The 19,922-nt window shown below is 47.2% G+C and overlaps 1 protein-coding gene across 1 annotated transcript in view; it reads left to right on the top strand.

The window, feature by feature from the left end:
• Nucleotides 1–1,951: 1,951 nt before the first annotated feature.
• Nucleotides 1,952–19,922, top strand: part of SLC39A14 (solute carrier family 39 member 14) — a 45,956-nt gene continuing 27,985 nt past the window's right edge. Inside the window, exon 1 of the mRNA XM_060102505.1 lies at nucleotides 1,952–2,102. The gene's annotated coding sequence lies outside the window, so the exon portion shown is untranslated. The remainder of the gene's footprint in view (nucleotides 2,103–19,922) is intronic.

A 19,922-nucleotide genomic window follows, 5' to 3' on the forward strand; every position in this document is an offset into this window, starting at 1 on the left:
GAGGAAAAAGGGCTATATTAGGTAGAGAGAAAGATAGAATTGGGGCTTCAAACCTGGCCCTAGGCAGGAAAGACTGCGGGACAAGGCAGGACTTTGGGTATACCTAAAGAATTTTGTGTGGGGGTGGCTATGGAGAGTTAAGACCTTTTGATTTTTAGCTGTGTTAATAATTAATTGAATTCCCTGATGGATTACTGATAGCTTATCAGCTCTGGTGGACTTTGGCAGCTCTACCCCTTTCTGGTTGCAAACAAGTGAGAATGCTGTGATAGGGCCTGTGGTGGGGTGTCTTGTCCTGCCTCCCCTCCTGTTTCTCTGAAGGTACCTTCCCCCCTGTTTGTAGTATTGACACATTGCCTGGAAGAGCCTTTGGGATTGCTTTTAGAAGAGTTTAACACCTCTGTAATATGTATTTATGGGCTTCAAACTTTTCAGAGCTCCGTGTTAGAAGCATGCTTGTTTTACTTAATCACTGGGTGAGTTTCTCATTCCTTTTCCAGAACTTCAAGAAAAGGAAGGCATGGTAGAGACTGGTCCATTTCTGACAGCCCATTGGATTTGGGGTTGAGAGTCCCAAATGAATGACATAATGTCTGAAAAATACTCGAGTTTAACCAAGAAAGACAAATATAAAGGGTTATTACAAAGATGAAGGGGCTCTGAGGGAGATTCTGCAAGAGATACAATTACTTTGAAATCTCTTGGAAAATGAGAGGAGTATCACCCCACCTCTTACTCAACTGGAGCACTGTAATTGCAGGGTGAGGATAATGAAATTTTAGAAAAACCCACGGCCCAGCTAGTCTCTCCAAGAGTGGCATAAACAATCTGGCCTGGTCTGGCTTTGCTTCAGTGCTTTCCCTCTTTTTCCCTCTCGACCTTCCTCCTAGGGAGGAACAAGGCTGCCCCCGAGGCCTGGATTCTTCCTGCCACCCACTCCAGGGATTGTCTGCTTTCCTTTCATCACAAGCACTGCCATCATGGGCCTTCCTTTCCCCAGGACTTGCAGGGTGGGATGTGGTCCCCCTTCCCTGTGCAAATACAGAGACACTTAGTGTCGGCTGAGCACCAGTCATTGAGCTGGAACAGGGACTTGGGTACTAACAGGCTACAATTCTGCTTAGAAAGCCCTTCCTTTGGGTCCCATAGACCGAGGTGGCAGCTGGCTTAGCTGCAGAGGAAACAATCATGACGTCCAGCAGAACAGAACAATGGGAATTTAATGGGTGGCTTATTTTCTCAAGAAATTTGCATTTCCGAGTCTTGATATCCATCTCAATAGAACTACTCCACATCAGAAAAGACTCCTAGGACACTCCTCACACAAAAATTAACATTTCTCCCAGCTTTCGGTTAAGCAATATGTGGTGCGACATCTAATTCGAAAATGAGTATAATATGGCTTATTTAGAACTTGAACAGGAATTTTTTGTTCTTTCGTCTGGTGGGAAAATGCAGAAAAAACATTATCTATGGGTACGTCCCCTCCCAGGGAGTATTTCAGAATCGAGCTTTTTACATTCATCAGAAGTGTTAAGATATATATATACATATTAGGTGGGTAGCAGTGTTACTCCGAGGAGATGGAGGCCGGGTTGTGAGAACTTCCCACGTAAGGAGGAAAAGGTCTTAATGGGAGGTTTCCAGAGGAAGGAGGAGCCTGTGGGATGGAATTCGCGGCAGGGTTACGAGATGAAGCTAGGCTCTCGGCGGGCTAGGCGCAGAAGTGCGCTGGCTCGCCCCGCAAGCCTGGGCAAGCCAAGCGCTGGTCGGGTCTAGCGGGCGGCTGGCAGCCGGCTCACACACGTAGCCCTACAGCCAGCCAGGGCCCCACGTGGCAGGCCCTGGGGAGAGTGGGGTGGGGCGGGGGCGGGGCGGGGCGAGAGCGGGGGCGGGCCCGGCCGTGACGCGCAGGGTATATAGCGGGGCATGCGCGCCGCGCGGGGGAAGGACGCAAGCCGGGGGGTGAGGGCAGGCGTGCTCCCTGCGCGGGCGCGCCGACCTAGCTGCGCTGCTGCTGCCGCTGCTGCTGCCGCTTCGGGCCGCCCGAGGGCCTGGTTTGTGAGGGTGCGCCGAGCCAGGTGGCGTCCGCCCAGCTTCAGGTGAGGTGGGGAGGGCGTACGGGAGGGGCGGCTCCGTGCCCCGGGGATAGGGCATCGCGCGCGGGAGCAGTGCGCCTCCGGGGCTCGGGGTCACCGGGTGGGGGTGGGGGCACGGCTGCGCAGAGGACCCCGAGCCCGGCCGCGGTTTCGGGAGTCGCTCCGGCGCACCCGCATGCGGACCGGGACGCTGGATGGAGGCGACACCTGGCTACCTGGCCGCGGTGCCACGACGAGGGTTACTTGGTGGCGAGGGAAGAGAAGGCGCAGCTACGGTCCCTTTGGCTGGAGAGCGCGGGATGTGGGAGCCGGAGCAGGATGTCGATAGCCGCACTAAAAGACTGAGAGGTTTCCTGGAGCCCATGAACTCGAGCTCAGAAAAAGCAGAGAGTAGATGGGCAAATCTGGTGGGCAGCTCACGGGGCGGCTCTGATGGTGCACTGGTGTCTGGACTTTGCTTTTCAGGAACTGAGTCCCTCACCCCACCCTGGCCAGACCGCCTCCCAGCTGGAGATAAATGACCCGTATCTTCCGGCCGGCCCGGAGCAGGAGCTGGAGGATGGCAAAGGAGGGACTAACTAAACTCCGACCTGGCTTATCCCCTGGGCATGGCTTTTTAGCTATTTTTGGTCCCTACCGACCGGGTTAGGTGGTCTGGCTCAGGCTGCCCTCTCTTGGTGGGTTAGGGCAATGGGAAAAAATACCATCCAAGCAGTTTACAGTGTGATCCTGGGGTCCAATTGAGTCAAGAAATTTTCCGCAGCTCTGGCTTGTGGCTTCAGTTTTGAGGATCTAGAGTCTGCTAGGGCCTGGGTGTCCGTGAGTATGTGAGCATGATTTGGAGAGTGGCTGAGGGCTCTCCTGGGGGCCTAAGAAAGGGTGGGAGGAGGAGCAGCTTTGACCTGACCCTTCCTCCTGGAGCCTCCCTGGGCTTGGTTTTGTCTGGAGTCACTCTTTCCTAGGAACCCCAGGCCAGTTAGGTCGGCTGCTGGGAAGTGGTGGTGGTAATGTGGTGGGTATTGGCCTGGCTTCCTGGCCTCTGTCCCAGCTCTGCTCTTAACTTGCCCTGTGTCTGGAAGAAGGAGTCAGATTAGATCTGTGGTCTCTTACCCATAGCATCTACAATTAATCCTTAACTCTTAAAACAAGAGCCATAAAAACTGAGAGAAACTTAATGAAGCAAGAGAAAGAATGTCGAGAATCATAACTTTTAGCACCTGAAATTGAAAACTGCATATTCCATTTCCTGTTGGAGGCTCAGAGGTGAGTTTTTCATAAATTGTGTGATAGCCACTATATAGACTAGTGGTGCTCTTCCTGGGTTGCAGAGAGCACCAAACAGAATGATTGGCCTTGTCATTTAGGCAAGAAGACTACGTTGAGGTACCAGGGCCCCGTGGCTCTCAGTATTTCATCACTTCAGTGTGTAAATACACAGTGCCTGGTCCGTGCTTGGCTCTGCGCTTGGCCACTGGAGAGTGCAAAGAGGGGATGGGGCCTGGCTCCTGGAGACACTTGTTGGTGGGGGAGAAAGAACATCCATACATGAAGAATAAGGTAGCAACACAAGAGAGGTCACACTGTTGTGTTTGGTCAAGTTCAGAGAAGACAGCACTCTACTAGAGATGGTATAAGGTGACAGGAGAATTCCAGGCTTTTGAGCCAGGTAAATCTGTTCATAACCTGGCCCCATCACTCTCCAGCAGGAGACACTTCTGAACGTCTGTAGACCTGTCCTCACTGCTGTGCATCATGTTGTGGTTGTGCCTGGAGCATAGTAGAGGTTTGTGGTCATCTACATCACCATTATCATCATCTTCTCTGGGATGGAGTGGATTATTTAGGGGTCCCAGGAGCTGATAGGTAGGTTGGGTTGTAGCAATGGTATGAGCCCAGACGTAGGGTTGATTCATCACCTCCTTGGGAACATGGATGCAATTTCCATGCCTTTCCGGATAGGCCTCTTTTCAGTGGCCTGCCAGGGATTGTTCCACATATTCACTGTCCCACAAAGACTTTTTTTCCACCTTTGGTTTTGGGAGCTACTTTGATTCTTTCAGGTAACGGAGATACTCAGTTTCAGGGCTGATAAGAGGCGGTTAGGACTAGCACTGCGTGTGTATCTGCGCGCATGCGTGCGTGTGTGTTCGCGCATGCGCACGCACCGTAAATTATCAGTCACTGGACTGGTTTCGGTTTTCAAACCCCTTCCACCATCTTCTCTTCCTTACCTGTTCACACCTCACTCAGTTCCAGGAGGACCGTCAATACATGTCCAATATTTACAGGATCTTGCGATCTAAGTGTCAGTGCCATGAACAGATGTATATGTCTGGAAATCGGGATCTCCTCCAGAATAATTCAGCCTTTTCGTACTTGATGCCTGCAGAAAATAACGCTTAAGCGTTTTGCAGAACCACCCATGATAGGATATTGAACTGGAGGGACTTTGGGAATCTTCGAGTCTAGGCCCTTTGTTTTACAGCTAAAGAAACTGGATCTAGAGGTGTTAACTGGTGTTTCCAAGTCACATTGTTTGCTAGTGGCCAAGAGGCTTGATTGAGAGGACCAAAGAAAGGTGCAGTTTTCATTCCTAAGTGTGATGATAAAATTGCTGATAATCCTAGACTTTTCCTTGGAAACATGAAGAAAAAGGAGCCAGTTGTCCCTGTGCTTATTTGGGAAGTTCTCTGCTTGTGTGGATAGAAATTTCTTCTGGAGGAGTCTTCTCCCCTCTCTTCCTGACTCCCTGGAGACATAGGAGGGTGGGGAGAGGCTGAGGAAGGGTCATGATGATGGGGCCCCAGGCAGGACTCTCGGTGTCTACAATGGGACTTTGCTGACCTCGAGGCTGGCGGGCTGGCAGAATGCCTGCAGATAAGGAGTCCAGAGTCTACCGCCAGCCAGGGGCCTCGTGCCCTCCTGGGGCAAGCAGGGCGACCTCACCACAAGGTCTTCGAGGTCCAGCTGCCTTGTTCTCACCCTTACTGTGGCCATCGAGGCTCCCAGGGGGTACCCCTTGTTGGGCCCTGGGTGAGATCCAGAGGCAGAGCCCCCTGTGGGAGGGAAGGTGGCCACAGAATCAGCCCGGAGAGAGCACTTGGCATGCCCCTATGTGGGAAACCAAATTCCCTGCCTCAGATCTGACTGCAACACTGGGCCTCCTAACCTTCCTCCAGCTTCAGGCCCAGGAGAGTCCTGGGGTTTGGTGGAATAAGAATGTGACTGTCCTGAATTTATTACCATTGAGTCCCTAGAGGCTCTTACTCAATGCACTCAGAATTAGTAATTAATAAAAAATGTCAGCTAAACGTTGGGAATTTTTTCAAAAATCCATGTTTTGAACAATTCATTTTTCCTTAAAAACATGTGCATGCATTTTTTTCTTCCAGTTTTTTCTTCCAGACTGACATACAGCACGGTGTAAGTTTAAGGTGTACAGCATAATGGTTTGATTTATATACAGTTATGAAATGAGTACCACAATAAATTTAATGAACATACATCATCTCATAGAGATAAAAGATGAAAGAAATAGAAAAAAATTTTTTCTCCTTGTGATGAGAACTCTTAAGATTTAACTCTCAACTTTCATATATAACCTACAGCAGTGTTAATTATATTTACCGTGTGGTACATTACTTCCCTACTACTTATTTTTCTTATAACTGGAAGTTTGTACCTTTTGGCTGCCTTCATCCAATTCCCCCACCCCCAATATGCATATATCTTTATTTGCCAAAGCCTGATTTAGGGCTAAGCCTTTTTCTTTGGGTCTCTAGGTCCCCTAATTAAACTTGCAAATTGTTTGTATATAAAAATCACACTTGTGATTTTTTGTTTCTTTTCTTTTAAATTTTTTTCACCGTATGTCAATTATATCTCAATAAAACTGGAAGAAAGAAATTTTTAATGGAAAAACATTTTTTCACTAGGCTATATATTCACATAGTTCAAAGATCAGGAGGATAAAAAACTTGAAAAAGCAACTACACACCCCCCCTCACCCCATACAGTGAAAAGTCTCACCTCTGCCCATCCCACCCCATTTTTACAAATGCTATAAGTTAACATTTTAGGCATTGTTTAGCACCTTGCTTTTTTCACCTAGCAACTATTCTAGATCTTTCCCCATCGGCATAGAAATACTTTTATTACTCTTTTACTATAGCTGCATATTATTCCAGAATAGGAAAGCAAAAGTAATTTTTAAACCAACATATGTTGCATCCCTCTCTCCCCCAACTTGGGTTGTTTGCATGTTTTGTCATTATGTACAGTGCTACAGTGAATAACTTTACAAATGGCATTTCCTATGTGTATGACTACTGAAGAAATTCTCAGAAGTGAGATTGCTGGGTGACAGGATATATACATCTGTTAATTAGTCTCCATTAAAAAATAATAATAGGGCTTCCCTGGTGGCGCAGTGGTTGAGAGTTCGCCTGCCGATGCAGGGGACACGGGTTCGTGCCCCGGTCTGGGAAGATCCCACATGCTGCGGAGCGGCTGGGCCCGTGAGCCATGGCCGCTGAGCCTGCACGTCCAGAGCCTGTGCTCCGCAACGGGAGAGGCCACAACAGTGAGAGGCCCGCGTACCACACACACACAAAAAAACATAATAATAATAATAGAGCAATAATTTAAGACATTTGCAAACCAGTCCATGTGCAGAATCCTACTTTTTTAATGCACTAATGCATCTTTTTTTTTTCCCATTTGTAACACATCTTTCTAGATAAGCAGTTCTCAAACTTTCTGATCCTAGGATTCCTTAATATTGTTTTTCATTTTTTGGCTATATCTATTATTTACCATGTTAAAAGTGAAAACATATAAAATGTTGTTTATTCATTCGCTATTTTAAATGAATAAAAGGTCATTACATGTTAACATAAAAAGCATATTTTTATGAAAAATAACTTCCCAAAATAAAAAAAAAGTCGAGGAAAAAGTGGCATTATTTTTACATTTTTGTGCATCTTCAGGATTTCAAAATAATGATTTCTTAGATAATAATGAGATAACAGGTTAAAATAGGTATAGCATACATTTGCTGGTAAATACTCGGTGGACAAACCGAGTTAATCTCTGAAAACAAACTGAGTTAATCTCTGAGAACACACATATTCATACCCTAAACTTCTACCTTAGAAATTTTCAGAAAACTTAAGACTGCATAGGCACACATTCATCACACTTCATGTAGCCTCAAAAATGAGCGTGAAAAAGCTTTTAACATCTTAATTTTATAATAAAACTAGTTTTTACCTTGCAGACCTGAAACAGTCTCAGTGACCCTAGGTGTCTTCTAAGACCACAATTTCAGAATTGCTCTTCTAGATCACTTAAGTTTCATTTTTGTAGAAATAAAAACTTTTTCTCCGTTTATATTTCAGTTACTATTTAATTAAATTAGAATCATAAAAACAAACAACTGGCATAAAGAAGTTTGGGAATGGACTCCCCTGGTGGTGCAGTGGTTAAGAATCCGCCTGCCAATGCAGGGTACACGGGTTCGATCCCTGGTCCGGGAAGGTCCCACATGCCGCGAAGCAACTAAGCCCCGTGCACCACAACTACTGAGCCTGCGCTCTGGAGCCCACAAGCCATAACTACTGAAGCCTGTGTGCCTAGAGCCCGAGCTCTGCAACAAGAGAAGCCACCACAGTGAGAAGCCCGCCCACTGCAACGAAGAGTAGCACCTGCCGCAACTAGAGAAAGGCCGTGTGCAGCAACAAAGACCCAACACAGCCAAAAATAAATAAATAACTTTATTTTTAAAAAGAAAAAAGAAGAAGTTTGGGAAGAGACACAACAGACTCTTGGTCAATGAATCCTGGACTGGTGACAGCAGAGGGAGCCTCTTTGCTGCAGGGATGGGCCCAGCCAGCAGAGCTCAGCTAAGAGAGCTCCCGCTCCACGAAGACAGGCAAACACTGTCTCTGTTCCAAAGAGGCTTGTAAAATATGTGTGGGGATGAGCTGAGTACATATGGAAACTTAACATGCTATCTGTGGCATTCGTTAAGCTCCATTGAGTGGAACAGACAAGAGATACTTAAAGAGGCCGGTAGAAGGCAAGGCGATGGGGGGCAGGAGTGGTCTGGAAAGGCTTCCTAGAGGTGGAATTAAGCGAAGTTTTGAAAGTTAAGAAGAGAGGGAGGGCTCCTGGCCGGGAGAGTTGTGTGGATAATGGCACTGAGATGTATATTCCTGGGGCAGGGGTGGTCACCCTAGGTCAGAGTGGCTGATAGAAGAAAGAGCAAGTGACGTGGCTAGAAATTTAGGTTGGATCCAGTTATTTTGAAGGGCTCTGGGGTCTAAGGTACCAGTATTCTCTAAGTCTTAGCTGTTTCTCTATCAAAGACTTGCTGCTCGTTTCAGCAGTGGTGTCTTGGGGTCCAGCCTGCTCTTATCCAGAGCAACTCCAGTGGCCCCAAATCTACATCCTTTGCACCAGTCCACTTACTCCATCCAACCTCCTGCCCCTGATTATCGAGAGTAATGCATACTTACTGACAAGTATAAAGAAGTATGGGAGAAGTCTAATCCTGTGGCCCTGAGGCAACCCCTGTTTATCTGCTCAGTCATTTCCTTTCATTTTAAACCTTTTTTTAAAAACTCGTTTTAGACTTAAAAGTTGCAAAGAAGGGCCTCCCTGGTGGCGCAAGTGGTTGAGAGTCCGCCTGCCGATGCAGGGGATACGGGTTCGTGCCCCGGTCTGGGAGGATCCCATATGCCGCGGAGCGGCTGGGCCCGTGAGCCATGGCCGCTGAGCCTTGCGCGTCCGGAGCCTGTGCTCCGCAACGGGGGAGGCCACAACAGTGAGAGGCCCGCATACCGCAAAAAAAAAAAAAAAAAAAAAAAAAAAAAAGTTGCAAAGAATATAGCAGAGTTCCTTTATATCCCTCACTCCATAGTATAATTATCACGAACAGGAAATCAACATTGGTGCAAAACTTTAAACTACAGGCCTTATTTAAATTTTACCAATATTTTCGCTGATGTCTTTCTTCTGTCCCAGGATCCAGTCTGCCATCCCATGTTGCATTTAGTTGTTATTTCTCTTTAGTCTCCTTCAATCTGTAACCATTCCTCTATCTTTCTTCCTTAGAACAAGGTCATGCATTTTTAGCAAGAATATCACAAAAATGATGTTGCATCCTTTTAAGAGCATCATGTCAAGGCATTCATGATGTTGATGTCTCATTACTAGTGATGTTTTCCTGGATCACTTGGTTAAATCGGGGTCTGCTGGACTTCCACCCTGGAAAAGTTACTGTCATGTTGAATCCTTCTCTGGTTCAAATCCCTTTCGCCAGGAGGAACCCATTACCTGATTAGTTCTGACCCATACAGGATCATTTATCTATCTTAAGGTCAACTAATTTGGTCAGCTGATACCAGCAAAATCCCTTTTGGAAGATAATGTAACCTAATAACAGGAATGATATCTCATTTTCAGGTCCTGCCCATACACAAAGACAAGGGTCATTGGGAACCATCTTGGAATTTTGCCAACCATAGCAAGAGAGTCTCAGATAAAAGTTATCGAGCCTTGGGCTTCCCGGGTGGCGCAGTGGTTGAGAGTCCGCCTGCCGATGCAGGGGACACGGGTTCGTGCCCCGGTCCGGGAAGATCCCACATGCCGCGGAGCGGCTGGGCCCGTGAGCCATGGCCGCTGAGCCTGTGCGTCCAGAGCCTGTGCTCCCCAACTGGAGAGGCCACAACAACGAGAGGCCCACATACCACAAAAAAAAAAAAAAAAAAAAGTTATCGAGCCTTAATTCCATCATCAAAGTATTAGTTTCCTAAGGCCACCCTAACAAATGACCACACTCTGTGGCTTAAAACAACAGAAATGTATTAGATCTGGAGGCCAGAAGGTTGAAATCAAGGGGTCAGCAAGGCCACATTCACTCTGAAGGCTCTAGGGGGCATCCTTCCTTGCCTCTTCCAGCTTCTGGTGGCTCCAAGTGTTCCTTGGCTTGTGGCAGCATAACTCCCATCTCTGCCTCTGTCTGCACATGGACTTCTCCTCTGTGTGTCTCTGTGTGCAAATCTCCCTCTCCTTTATCTTATAAACATAGTCATCATTGGATTTAGGGACTACCCTAAATCCAAGATGACTTCATCTCTGAGATCCTTAAATCATTATATCTGCAAAGACCATATTTTTCAATGAGGTTCCATTCTGGGGTTTTGGGTAGACCTGGATTTGGAGGGTGGTGGTATTATTCAACCCACTACGCTCAGGATCGGGGGAACTGTGCTTTGTAAACTGTGGTTCACAGAGCTGCAAAAGAGAAGGGAGATTTGTTTTTCGACCAGAGTCAGAGAGCAGGCCTGGCTGTTCAGGAGGCAAGGGCCCAGCCTCAGGCTGCCTGCTCCCTCGTGTTGGCACAGATCTGGGAGCCAGGTGGGTATAAATGATTGAGGACTCTGGCTTCAGAGTCCCTACATGCTAGACACTTTGCAATGCCAACAGTTCGTCTCTGTGCAAGGAGTTCTCACTGAGTGTCGTTTCCCTGTAGGAAGGGCACGGCAGACATTGTAGTACCCATTTGGCAGAGAGGGGGAACTGACTTCAAAGAGTTTCTGTAAACCGCAGAGTGTCGGAGCTAGTCTGTGTCTAGTCCAGCAGTCCTGACTAGACTGAAATGTCAGACCAGTGCCCCAGACAAGAGCCAGGTTGATCTGTCAGAACTGCGCGTATAGATACCTGGATCTCACCCAGGAAGCTCTGATTCAGGAGAACTGAGGTGAGGCCCTGTCACCGGAGCAGGCAGGTTGGGGCACCAGGCACACATGAAGTCCAGCCCATGGCAGATTAGGACTGGAATCCACCTCCAGACTCTAAGTGAAGATCTTTAAAAAGGGGAGAGAAAAGGCTTCCACTTGGTCATCATTAAACCTTTCCCGGGCTTCCCTGGTGGCGCGGTGGTTGGGAGTCCGCCTGCTGATGCAGGGGGTGCGGGTTCGTGCCCTGGTCTGGGAGGATCCCACATGCCGCGGAGCGGCTGGGCCCGTGAGCCATGGCCGCTGGGGCTGCGCGTCCGGAGCCTGTGCTCCGCAACGGAAGAGGCCACAACAGTGAGAGGCCCGCGTACCACAAAAAAGAAAAAAAAAAATCCGCCTGCCAACGCAGGATACACGGGTTCGAGCCCTGGTCCGGGAAGATCCCACATGCCGCGAAGCAACTAAGCCCGTGCGCCACAGCTACTGAGCCTGCGCTCTAGAGCCCGTGCTCCGCAACAAGAGAAGCCACCGCAGTGAGAAGCCCGCGCACTGCAACGAAGAGTGGCCCCTGCGCTCTGCAACTAGAGGAAGCCCGTGTGCAGCGATGAAGGCCCAATGCAGCCAAAAATAAATAAATATTTTTGAAAAAAAAAAAAAAGCCTTCCCCATTTCCTAATTGAACTCTAAAATGAACTTTCTTCATATTTTTTTGGCTGCCCTGCCCGAGTTGCAGGATCTCAGTTCCTCCAACCAGGGATTGAACCCTAGCCACAGCAGTGAAAGCACGCCAAATCCTAACCACTAGAGCACCAGGAAACTCCCTTAACCTTCTTCTTAAAGTAATGCAAGTTCATTGTAGAAACTGCAGACTAATAAAAAGATAACACGTTACCATTAAACCTACCACCAAGAAATAACAGTTTGTTATATATTTTTAATTTTTTCTATGAATGCATACATTTTAAGGAAAACTGGTCTGCTGTACATAGTTTGCAGTTTTACATTTACATTACATAGTTTTACATTTGGTAGTGTATATATGTCCATGCCACTCTCTCACTTTGTCCCACCTTACCCTTCCCTCTCCCCGTGTCCTCAAGTCCATTCTCTAGTAGGTCTAAGTCTTTATTCCTGTCCTGCCCCTAGGTTCTTCATGACCTTTTTTTTTTTTTTTTTTTTTTTTAGATTCCATATATCTGTGTTAGCATACGGTATTTGTTTTTCTCTTTCTTACTGACTTCACTCTGTATGACAGACTCTAGGTCCATCCACCTCGCTACAAATAACTCAATTTCGTTTCTTTTTATGGCTGAGTAATATTCCATTGTATATATGTGCCACGTCTTCTTTATCCATTCATCTGTCGATGGACACTTAGGTTGCTTCCATGTCCTGGCTATTGTAAATAGAGCTGCAGTGAACACTGTGGTACATGACTCTTTGAATTATGGTTTCCTCAGGGTATATGCCCAGCAGTGGGATTGCTGGGTCGTATGGTAGTTCTGTTTGCAGTTTTTTTTTTTTTTTCTTTTTTTGCGGTATGTGGGCCTCTCACTGTTGTGGCCTCTCCCGTTGCGGAGCACAGGCTCCGGACGCGCAGGCCCAGCGGCCATGGCTCACGGGCCCAGCCGCTCCGCGGCATATGGGATCCTCCCAGACCGGGGCACGAACCCGTATCCCCTGCATCGGCAGGCGGACTCTTAACCACTGCGCCACCAGGGAGGCCCCTGTTTGCAGTTTTTTTAAGGAACCTCCATACTGTTCTCCATAGTGGCTGTATCAATTTACATTCCCATCAACAGTGCAAGAGGGCTCCCTTTTCTCCACACCCTCTCCAGCATTTATAGTTTCTAGATTTTTTGATGTTGGCCATTCTGACCGGTGTGAGGTGATACTTCATTGTAGTTTTGATTTGCATTTCTCTAATGATTAGTGATGTTGAGCATCCTTTCATGTGTTTGTTGGCACTCTGTATATCTTCTTTGGAGAAATGTCTGTTTAGGTCTTCTGCCCATTTTTGGATTGGGTTGTTTGTTTTTTTGATATTGAGCTGCATGAGCTGCTTGTATATTTTGGAGATTAATCCTTTGTCAGTTGCTTCGTTTGCAAATATTTTCTCCCATTCTGAGGGTTGTCTTTTCATATAAGATGACTTTAAAAGTTTTTTTCTGAAAGAATGAATGTGTAAGAATAGCCAAGAACAATTTTTAAAAGAAAATAGTGAAGTTGAACTTGCTTTACCAGAAAAAATTAAAAATAAAAAATTAAATGTGACATTGACACAGGATAGATAAATAGAACAGACCAGAAACGTCCAAAAACAAACCTCAGTACATGTAGGAATTTAGCAAACAACAATGGTATTATTTATTACTAGTTACGGTGTGATTTTGAGCAAGTCTTTTTAGCCTCAGTATCTACATCTGTAAAATGGGGTTGATACCATATTTCCTCAATTTTAAAATGCTTTTTTGTTTTATTTTCATGTTTCTGAAATAGGTGTCTCAGTGATGTGTACATTTAATGCAGTATCTTTTTATGCTCTGAAAAGCTGTCATTGATACTTATAATTAGGGGAGTACTGTGGAATCTAAAATAAGGTTGTTGAGAAGAGTAAATGAGATAATGAAAACAAATTGCTTAGCACAGTGCCTGGCAGACACCAGTAAATCCTAGCAATTCTTATTATTATGAAATTAGGGAAGAAAGGATTGTGGATGAGTTACAGGAGTGTTCAGATGCAAATACCAGAGTCCAGTCAAGGCTGGTTTGGGCAAACAGCATGTAAAGCATCTGGCGATTCACTGTGGGAAGCTGGGTTCCTGCTCAGTGGTGCCTGCAAGAATGCAGGCTGTCTTCAATTGATCTTTCTGCTCTGCCATCCTTAGCACATAGGACTTCCTTCTCATGGTAGTCGAGCCTGTACCTCTGAGCAGGAGGGAGGAAGAGAAAGAGATGGCACCACAGCCCTGCACTTAGGTTTCACCAACAGAACAGCCACCTGTGGCCTTTCTTTTTTTTTTGCGGTACGCAGGCCTCTCACTGTTGTGGCCTCTCCCGTTGCGGAGCACAGGCTCCAGGACGCGCAGGCTCAGCAGCCATGGCTCATGGGCCCAGCCGCTCCGCGGCATGTGGGATCCTCCCAGACCAGGGCACGAACCTGTGTCCCCTGCATCAGCAGGCGGACTCAACCACTGCGCCACCAGGGAAGCCCCCGTGGGCTTTCTTAGCACAAAGGATGTAGTTGACTTCACCTCTGGTTCTTCCCTTTTATAGACTCCACAGTTGAGGTTTACAAGGACAATAGACTGTTCATTAAAAAACATTGGGATAATTGGCTATTTTTTTTTAAGTTAGATTCTCTTTGTCACGCTATGTCAAATTAAATCGTAGGTGACTTAGAGATTTAAATTTTTTTAATGCAAGAAAAAATGGGTATATATTTCTGTAATTTCAGGGTGAGAAAGGGTTTTCCAAGCATGATATTAAAAGCAGAAACCTTATAGGAAAAGTGGGATATATTTGACTTTACTTAAAAATTTTGTAAGACCAGTTAATGAAATTAAAGGGCAAATGACTAATTAGGAAGAGTATTTGTAACATGTGACAAAAGGTTAATATTTTTACCATACGATGAACTCTAAGTACACCAATGGAAAAAAAAAAGGTAAATGGAGGTCAGCAAAAATGGGCAAAGGAGAGTGACAGGCAATTAACCACACTGGTAATCAAAGGAATGCAAATTAAAAGAATGATGAAAATGGTTTTTAACCTATTTGGCAAAGATGGAATCCTATTTTAATACTCAGCGTTGGTTAGAATCTTATGAAGCTGGCATCCTTACCCCCAGATAGTAGTAGTAGTAGTAAATTGGTTAAATCTCAGAAGGGTAGTTTAACAAATTGTGTAGTAAGTTCTTTTTTTAAAAAAATTTTATTATTTATAATTATTTTTATTTTTTATTTAAAAAAGTTTTTGAATTTTATTTAATTTATTTTTTTATATAGCAGGTTCTTATTAGTTATCCATTTTATACATATTAGTGTATATATGTCAATCCCAATGTAGTAAGTTGTTAATAAATATTTGTTGACTGCAGCCCTGGGGGCAGGGACTGGCCCTGGGCCAACTGACTCCTGGCTCTCACTGATTCCTTTCCTTCTAGGCAGGTTCCCTTCTCCCCTTGCGGTCTTTCCCTATGCTCTGCTGTCAGGTTGGGCTGGGTGGGTGCAGGGAGGCAGCCAGCTCACCTGAAGGCCTTGCATTCTACCCCCTGGTTCCCAGGATTTCTGGGTTGTTCTTCCAAAGGCGGGGGTCGGCAGACCCGAACCCAGACCCAAACCCAAACCCACTGTTGTATCCTCACTTTTACTGGAAGCCTGAAAGTTTGGTTTGTATGGGAGAAAGTGAGGTGGGGCACGTGTGTCCTGCTAATCAGGAGAGCCCTGCAAATCCCAGGGAGCAGGCTGTACTGCAGGCTACCCTCCTCCTTTCCTGGAAGCGAGAGGGCCCCGGCCAGCCCCCGGGACTCGCTTTTCTCAGAGCACAGAGTATGTGAGGCTTGGGGCAAGGTGGAGCCGTGCTGGCCTGCAGGGAAGCTGGCCCGGCTTTCTCTACCAGGGATGAGCCAGAGGCAGAAGGCCCTGGACTCCCTCCCTGCCTCTCCTCCTCTCCCCCTGCTTCCTGAAGGCCGGCCAGTGACATTGATTGGCGTATGTATATTTCAGGGCTGACCATTTCCCCTCTGAGAGGCTGGGCAAGTTCTCAGGATACCAGGTCCCTGGGGAGTTAACCGGGCTAGCAAGCCACAACTGTTCTCATCACCTTTCCCAGAAAAGCGCAAAAAGTACAAAGTTGCCTGCTCCCCCAGACTAGGGCCACCAGCCAAAGTGCCCTCTGGGGCAGCCTGACCAGCCCTAGGAACAGATTCTGTCCCCGTTCCTGTTCCTCCCGCCTCGGCCGCCCCCTGCCATCCACCAGACGCCATGGAGGTGCTTCCCATGGCAGAGGCCTTGACCATGGGTAAACCGTGGCATGCACCGCTCTGCTGGCCAGATTCTGCCTGTGACCATGGCTACTCACACTGGTCCCTCTTTTTGGCAGCGGCCACGAGCCCCCCCACCCCACCCCGCACTTCAGGATATGTACAGTTGGCACATTGAGAGAGACTGTGAGCAACGGGACCGGGACTCAGAGTTTCCATGACCAGCTGAGAAATTCTAGAAACAGCCTGTACTTGCGGGGTTTCCTTTCCTTTTCTCTCCCTGCCACAGGGAAAAGTTAACGTGGAATTTTCATCAGGGCGATCAGATGGTTGCCTGTCCTCGGCACGTTTGCTTCCAGGATGGGGAAGGAAGGCTTCCTGTCTGTGCCTCTCCCACCACCTTACTGTTGGGTCTCCCACCCCACCTTATGTTCTACTTTATTTTATTTTATTTTATTTTATTTACCTTATGTTTTATATTCCAACTCCAGACAGACTTCTCTGGCTCTCTGGGGGTCTTCACCTCTCTTGAAGCTGCAGGAGAGGGTGTCCCTCCCCGTATAACTGCTAATAGTTCGACTGGGGGTTGAGATCAAAGAACAGTAAGGTTCTAAACTCGGGGGCCCTGGACAAGGGGGTCGTGGGAAATTAATACATCATTCAGCAGATATCCTTTGGGGGCTCTCCCGGTGCCAGGCACTCACTCCTCCAGGCTCAGGGAAGAAGATAGGCGTGAGTCTCCACCATTGTGGAGTTTACAGTCAGTAGGAGGAGATAGATAATAAATATGTAAAAAAAAAACAAAACAAAAGAAAGAAGACTCTGTAAAATAGTGATATATGGTAAGAAGAAAATAAAACAGAGTGTTGGGATTCTGAATGACTTGTGAGTAGTTTTTTTTTTTTTTGAAACCAGGTGGCCCTCCACTTTGAGAAGGTGACCTTTGAGCTGAGACTTGATATGAAATCTAGGGGAAGGGCATTCTCAGCAGAGGGAACAGCAAGTGCAAAGGCCCTGAGGTCAGAATGTGCTTGGTGTGCTAAAGGAACAGAAAGAAGGCTTGGGTGGCTGGATCCTGGTGAGGTCAGTGGGGTTAGCAAGGACCAGACCTCACAGTGACTTATAGGCCAGGAAAAGTGGTTTAGATTCGACTCATTTGTTGTTTTGTCGTTTTGTTTTGTTTGGCTGCGGCACACGGGATCTTAGTTCCCCAACCAGGGATCGAACCCATGCCCCCTGTAGTGGAAGCTCAGAGTCTTAACCATGGACCGCCAGGGAAGTCCCAGATTTGATTCCACTTGTACTGAGAAGCCATCGTGGATTCAAAGCAAAGGAAGTGCTGTGATCAGATTTGTACTTTAAAAGAATGACTGTTTCATTGAGCTGTACACTTAAGACTTGGGCACTTCACGTGTATATATGTTACACTTAAAAAGAGAGAGAAGGGACTCAGAGAGTTTGGGGGTAAGTGCTCAGTGGAAGCTGGAAGCCTGGTTAAGAGATTTTATTTTATTTTAGTATTTTTATTTCAACCAGCATTTCAACATTTCCTTCACTCAGATTTCCTGTCTTCAGATTCAGACAATCCTTCCAGTCTTCTGGAGGAGAGGTCTTGAGGAATGAATTGGTCTTGTGAGTAGCACCCAAAAGGCAGTTACTGAAAACTTGTAATATACACTCAGTGCTAATGTTGCTGTAGTTCATTCACTTTGTTTTATACTATTCCAGTGTGAAAGTTGGTTAGTTTGTTTATCTCCTCTCCTGCTGATGGACTTTTGGGTTGCTTCCAAAGTTTTTGTTATTGTGAATAGTGCTGCCGCAAGAATTCTTGTATCTGTCTTTTTTTTTTTTTTCCTCTCTGTTTGGGGCTGAAAGTCATCCAAACCAGAGGATGTCTGAGTTGCAAGCTAAAAATCAGAAACCCTTTCCAGGTGGCATTCTGATTGCCCCTCGGAGTTGGTGTTGGCAGGAGAGTGTAAGCCTTTAAGTCTGGTTAGAATGTTGATCCCTTTTTAATAGGCAAGCAGTATGTGGGAGGGGGGAGGGCAAGTGGAAATACATCGTGTTGTTAAGGGAAGTCACTTATGGGCACCATGTTGTCCAGAGACTGCTGCCTTGAGGGGTATTTTAACCTGAGAAAGGGGAGCTTGTCCATGTGGGTCTTTTGCTGTCCCTGATCTGTATCTGAGGATGATAGCCAGAAACGTGGTTGCCTTTGCTCTGGAATCCATCTGCGTGTGCTCTTGACAGCCCCTCTCTAGAGCTCTGGCCGGGCAGAGATGGAGAAGCAGGAGGGCAAAGTATCGGGGTCCTTATGCTGTCCTTAGCACCTTTGGCAAGAGGGAGCTTTGAGAAGACACTGTGTGTTCCTGCCCTTGAGCCCTTGGCCCTAAATACTGCATCTCCAGTGCGGTGTATCCCAGCCATCCTGCACTCTCTGGAGAAGTGAAGGTATGTCTGTTTACATATGCATTTGTATTTACATATTCGAGCAGCAAGTATTTATTTAGATCCTGCCAACTTCCTAGGATTGTTATGAAACAACCAAGAAAGTTAACTGAAAGCGTTAGGAGTGTCACTGTGAGACAGGACACCACTGAGACGGAGTGGTAGGATTGAGAGGAGGATGGGGTAGGACGTGTGCTGGGGAGGATTTGGGGTGGACCAGAGATGGTGCTTTTTCCTGCAGTTCATAAAAAAAAAAAAAAAAACCAACACGTCCAGGCCCTTCACACTTGCGGAGAGAGTGCTTGGAACACATTCGGACTACATTCAGCTTTCTGACTGATGTCTCTACCATATGTTAATCAGCCTGTCCAGTCCTGGTCCTGTGGGCCATGTGGAGACAGGAGGGTGCAGGGGTGAAAGGGAGCAGGGGCAGACGTCTCAGGCGGAGCCCAGGGTCCCGGCCAGAGAATAGTGGCAGCTGAGGGTGAACTATGATGGGAGCCTAGTTGGAGGGACCCTTGCCTGCCAGGCAGAGGGACTAAACTTTGCTGTTGGGTAGGGGAAGTGATGGAAGGTAGGTATTTTAGCATGATCCTCGGAGGGGCAGGGTGGAATGGAGCGGGCGTGAGTGACTAGTGCGGATGGCGCGCTGCAGTGCTCTCTCCTCCTGAATCCCAGGAAGAGGGGTGCTCCTGTCACGTGGTGAGGCCCATGCTGAGGAAGCAGAGGGTGAGGGAAGGCCTTTCACCTCAGTAATCCCATGATGACTACCAGTGACCTTGGACCAGGGAATGAACCATGTGGGAGGTTTGAGAAATGGGAGGGGAAATGGAGGAACTATGATTCAGGCATGTAATTGCTCAATCTCCCTCTGTTTCTTGCCACCTTCCTGTCTCTGGTTTGGAAGTACGGGCTTCTTTCCTCTTTTTCCCAATAACCCTCTTTCTCCTGAGAGTAGGGCTCGTTTTATGACTCATGCTGGTAAATATAAGGCCCAAGATGCAGCCTGTGCCTTCCTACCCAGGCCCTGGCCACGTGCTCATGAGCAGTAACTCAGGGAGGGGGCCACCACTGCACAGCCGCGGTCCTTTCCCTCTCTGGTGAAGAAATCTGGTAATCTAACGACCTTCCCCTGAGAATAGTGGTCCTCAGACCTCCGTGTGCATCGTGATCACCTGGAGAGCTTCCTAAAACACAGATCGCTGGACCCCATCTGGAGTCTCTGATTCAGCAGATTCGGGTGGGGCTGAGAATTTGTGTTTCCAACAGGTTCCCAGGTGATGGTGATGCTGCTGGTCCGGGGACCACACTCTGAGAACTACTTTCCTGGAGAAATTATCACTCCCAATTCAGCATCTCAGCTGAAGAGATGGCGCGGTCAGAATCTTTGAGGAGGAGGTGGGGGGGGGGGTGTTGCGCTGGCTTAAGGATGGGAGAGCTTAAAGGGAGAGATAGTGGTGCAGCAGGACATGGAGGGAGGGGGATGGGTGGGCTGGCGTCAGGACAGGGAGAGTCTTTGCTGCAGGCAGAGCAGTGGTGCTATCCTCCGGCCTGGCTTCTAGTAGAGAGAGGTTCCCTGCACCAGGAAAACCAAGTGTGCCTCTGCCTGCTGTAGCCCAGGGTCTTGTAAGGGGTCACTGTCTGGAAAGA

This window comes from Mesoplodon densirostris, chromosome 6, assembly GCF_025265405.1.
Source record: "Mesoplodon densirostris isolate mMesDen1 chromosome 6, mMesDen1 primary haplotype, whole genome shotgun sequence".
Taxonomy (NCBI): Eukaryota; Metazoa; Chordata; class Mammalia; order Artiodactyla; family Ziphiidae; genus Mesoplodon; species Mesoplodon densirostris.